This window comes from Petromyzon marinus, unplaced genomic scaffold, assembly GCF_048934315.1.
Source record: "Petromyzon marinus isolate PM22_M1 ecotype Great Lakes invasive population unplaced genomic scaffold, UKy_Petmar_22M1.pri1.0 PM_G_Scaffold_8, whole genome shotgun sequence".
Classification (NCBI taxonomy): Eukaryota; Metazoa; Chordata; class Hyperoartia; order Petromyzontiformes; family Petromyzontidae; genus Petromyzon; species Petromyzon marinus.
The window spans coordinates 5,352,501-5,357,500 of record NW_027423035.1 but is presented as its reverse complement, the minus strand read 5'-3'; positions in this window follow the sequence as shown (position 1 = coordinate 5,357,500).

The following is a 5,000-nucleotide window of genomic DNA, read 5'->3' as shown; positions in this document are numbered from 1 at the left end:
GCGCAAGCGTGGCAAGGATGCTGTGAGTTTCCTTCGCCCTGTTACCATGCATCTTTGATAACACGGGGTGGAGTCAATAACCGTATTGTACTCCCATGCTGGTGTATCCAACGCAGATCCAGCATCATCAAGCTGGTCCCTGACTGGGATGCCGTGTATTATCGAATCCCTGCTGCCGTGCATCAATGGCAACAAGGAGTAGAGTCGGTAAGGTTACCGGATTCTCGAACTGATGTACTCCAAAAAATAAAGAATTAAAATAACAAAGTCTAATCTATATAAGTAATGTTGAATAAAGCTTATTTTTAATCTTCTTTGAAGGCAGAAAATAGTAAGGTAAAAATAAAGTCCTCTCTATGCTCTGAAGTAACATATAAAAAAAACTAGCAAATAAAAAAAATACCAAGTCTTCGTCTTGGAAAATAACAAAATCTAAAAGAAAAATCTTCTTTGTGGAAAATAGTAAAATAAAAAAACCAAGTCTTCACCTTGGAAAATAACAAAATCTAATCTAAAACATCTTAAATAAAGCTTGTCTGTAGTCTTCTTTGTAGGCAGAATATAGTACGTTACAGGACTCTGAAACTGATGTATTCCAAAAATAAAGAATTAAAATAACAAAGTCTAATCTATATAAGCGCTCTTGAATAAAGCAGTGTAAAAAAAAAAATAGCAATATAAAAAAAACCAAGTCTTCGTCTTGGAAAATAACAAAATCTAAAAGAAAAGAAGTCTTCTTTGTGGAAAATAGTAAAATAAAAAAAACCAAGACTTCACCTTGGAAAATAACAAAATCTAATCTAAAACATCTTAAATAAAGCTTATTTGTAATCTTCTTTGTAGGCAGAAAATAGTAAGTTACAGGACTCTCGAACTGATGTAGTCCAAAAATAAAGAATTAAAATAACAAAGTCTAATCTATATAAGTGCTCTTGAATAGGCTTCGTGTAAAAAAATAGCAATAAAAAAATACCAAGTCTTCGTCTTGGAGAATAACAAAATCTAAAAGAAAAGTCTTCTTTGTGGAAAATAGTAAAATAAAAAACCAAGACTTCACCTTGGAAAATAACAAAATCTAATCTAAAACATCTTAAATAAAGCTGGTTTGTAGTCTTCTCTCGAACTGATGTAGTGCAAAAATAAAGAATTAAAATAACAAAGTCTAATCTATATAAGTGCTCTTGAATAAAGCTTCCTGTAAAAAATACCAAAAAAAAATACCAAGTCTTCGTCTTGGAAAATAACAAAATCTAAAAGAAAAGAAAAGTCTTCTTTGTGGAAAATAGTAAAATAAAAAAAACCAAGACTTCACCTTGGAAAATAACAAAATCTAATCTAAAACATCTTAAATAAAGCTTATTTCTAATCTTCTTTGTAGGCAGAAAATAGTAAGTTACAGGACTCTCGAACTGATGTAGTCCAAAAATAAAGAATTAAAATAACAAAGTCTAATCTATATACGTGCTCTTGAATAAGCTTCGTGTAAAAAATAGCAATATAATAAAAATACCAAGTCTTCGTCTTGGAAAATAACAAAATCTAAAAGAAAGGTCTTCTTTATGGAAAATAGTAAAATAAGAATACCAAGACTTCACCTTGGAAAATAACAAAACCATCTTGAAAAAAGCTTATTTTTAATCTTCTTTGTAGGCAGAAAATAGTAAGGCGAAAATAAAGTCCCCTCTAAGCTCTAAAGTAACAAATACGACGTGTTAAAAAAAAAACTAACAATAAAAAAAAGAACCAAGACTCCGTCTTGGAAAATAACAATCTAAATTGTGGAAAATAGTAAAATGAAATAAAAACCGACTTCACCTTCGAAAATAACAAAATCAATCTAAAACAAATGACATCTTAAAACAAAACTATTATTTGTTTCGGAGGTTGTCTATGACTGTTCATAGACCGCATAATTTCCACAGAACATTCTCAGAATATCAAGAGAGAAAAGCAGCGTTCTGCGGGAAATCATCTTGGCCAGTGATGTCGTTCTGGGTTTGGTCAGGCCCAGGGAGGTAAGTACCTCGTTATTCTCAAGGGGCCACTTTCCTCTTGCCCCAACCGGGAATCCAAAGAATGTGACCTTGCTAGCCTTCGTCAGCACTTTGACTTGATCACCAAGAGGGGTATAGTACGAAACTTTGTGCGAGGCAGCATCTGACAAGGTATTCTTTGAAAGCTCAAAACGGACGGTGACATCGATCACAACCGCCTCCTCATCTTTTGCAAACACGAGGTCAGGCTTTCTCATCTCTCCCGTCTCGGATATGAACCGTGGCTCTTTGTATACAGACCAGCCCAATCTAGCCGCTTCCTCTGCCAGAATGTTACTGATCTTGTTATGTCGCGCAATTCTTGCTTTCTGTACTGCAGGACATTGACCGAGAATGTGCGAAAGGGACTCGAGTCTGGCAGAGCATTTCCTGCAGGAACGTAGGGCCCCATCTCTGCCTCTGTTCAAGCTTTCTCTTGTTGGGTAAATATTTGCCCTTAGTTGTAGTGCTGCGATAAAGAAGCATTGTTTAAAGCCGCACCATGGCCTCAACCAAGCATTACTGATTCTATCATGCGCAAAGTTTACAATGCCCCTTCCTTGAACCGGCTTTTCGCACCATCTCTGAAATTCATGCTCCCTCCAATCGCAGGGTCTCGGATATACAGGTTCTTTTGACACCGAGTCCCTGAGAACGAATGTTGGGATTGCATCACTGTCACCCCCTGCTCGTACCCACAAATTACGGTATTCTTCCTCCATACCCTGCGAGGACACAATATTACGGGTGATAGCATCGGACGAGTTTGCTATACGTTGCAGCCTTCTAACTTGAACCGAAGGGATTGTTTTTTCCAGTTTCAAGATGGCAAGGCCTCCGTCTCGGGCTCTGGCATATAACAGTCCATCACAAGTTGAAGCGGGAAGGTGGAGCCATCCTTTTACCGCCTTTCTAATCTCTTGGTCCAACCCACGGAGAGTTGATTGCTTGCAGTCCGAGTGGTCTGCAGGATATAACAATCTGGGTAGGGCATAGGCATTGAGTAGTTCAACCTTCTGAGTTGGCTTCAGAGGCGCCTCATCGATTTTCGAGATCCATGTCTTTAGCTGACAATGTAGATCAGGCTGTATAGTGCCAGTCCAAGGGCCAATTTTCAGACCAAGGTATTTCGTTGATTCATCAGGTTGGATCATATGGACATCTTTATTTTTGATAGTCCATGGGTCGCAGTTGTTCACCGTATATGAATCTTTGGTTGGGCTTATCATGAAGCCCTGGCACTTTCTGGCCTGAACCTCCAATCCCGATAGCCCACAAAATGATTCCAAGATCGCTAGATTGGCGGCCATACCAACCCAAGATTCGCTCACCAACACCAAATCATCAGCAAACGCAAGAGCTGTCACGTGGTCGGTATCAATGGAGTACCCAACTCCGTGTGACTCTAGGGTGCATATCAAAGGGTCCATGGCAAGATTGAAGAGCAGGGGTGACATGGGGTCACCCTGTTTGACACCAACACGTATGCTAATTTCTCGAGTCGACTCGCCATTGCTTTTGAACGAGGTCGTACACCGATCGTAGGCGTTCTGGATGATGCCCACCACGTGTTCATCTACTTTCTTGTGCCTTAACACCCATAAAATATGAGCATGCGAAACCGAGTCAAAAGCTTTCGCTATGTCGATGAACATGACAGCCAACGGCCTGTGCAATTTCTTAGCGTGTCTCATAAGGTCCTGTAGCACCTTAAGATTTTCAGAGCAGCCAGATGCCGCTATAAAACCACGCTGCCTTGGGTTTAAGGGACAAGCACGAGCAAGACGTGCAGTCATTATTCTGGAAAATAATCTCAGAATCATTGAACCAATCGTTATTGGTCTCCAGTTCCCCAATTCTTTCAGCTTTTCATCATCCATAACCTTAGGAATAAGAATCGTCCTATTCTTTTTCAACTCTTTGGGAATAATTCCTGTAATCATCCATGCATTAAATAGGGCTGTCAGTGTCCGACCCTCGGGGTCGGCAGCACAGATTGCAGCCCTTGTTAGGCCATCTGGCCCAGCTGCTGACGTTGGTTTAATGGCCCGTATGGCAGTCTGAACTTCCTCCACCGAAATTAGGGGCTCAAAGTATTCGTTATTTGCAACACCTGATGACTTAAATTGGCCCAGGCCATTGAATGGCAACACCTTCTCCCATTTTTCGCAGTAAAAACGATATACATCTGCGTTCGGGATTCGGCATTCATGACGTTCAGTGCCATCCAGGACTAAGGACGCAAGAAGAGAGCGGTTCTTAAAGAAGAGCTTCTGGTGCTTCATGAAGCTTCCTCGTTTTTCCGCTCTCTTCTTCATCCAAGATCGTGTGGGTAATATCCTGGGTTTAATAATGTCGTTCTCGGGTTTTGAACGTTTGCCTTTGTTTTTCACCAATCTCATCGGACAAAGCATCAATGCTGTGGCAGTTTCTACGAGGGCATCATGTTGGCCCTCGCCGTTAAGCCAAGCCTTTATTGCCTCCATTGCAGGCTTTTCCAGGGTCCCAGAATTCTCATTCGTAAGCCGCTCAGCTGCTTGAGCGAGTATGGATGAAGTCCCCGTTGTTACATTTGGTGGGGGAGACAATGTCTCAAGAGGCCTAGAAGAAAAATGTAAGCTGTCTGACATGGGGGCCCCTGTCTTTTTACTTAGGTCCCGTCTCTTGTCAGAGACTTGCTTGTTGGTCTTAGTCCCAAGCGCTTCAGCAATGATCTTATTGATATTCTTTTTCCCCTGAAACTGCAACTCTAGAAGGGCCAGCTGTTCTACTTCCTTCAAAGACCAGCAGCTACGGTGTACCCCTCTCTGCGAGGTACCCTTTATACCATCTTTAATCCTTTCCTCATTACGGGTGACTGGGTGAGCATGCCTCTTGTGCTGCGAAAGGCCACTTAGAGTCGCAAAGCGTGCCTGGCAACATTCACAGACCATTGGTAAGCTTTCCTCAGTTAACTTTATTCCCCCA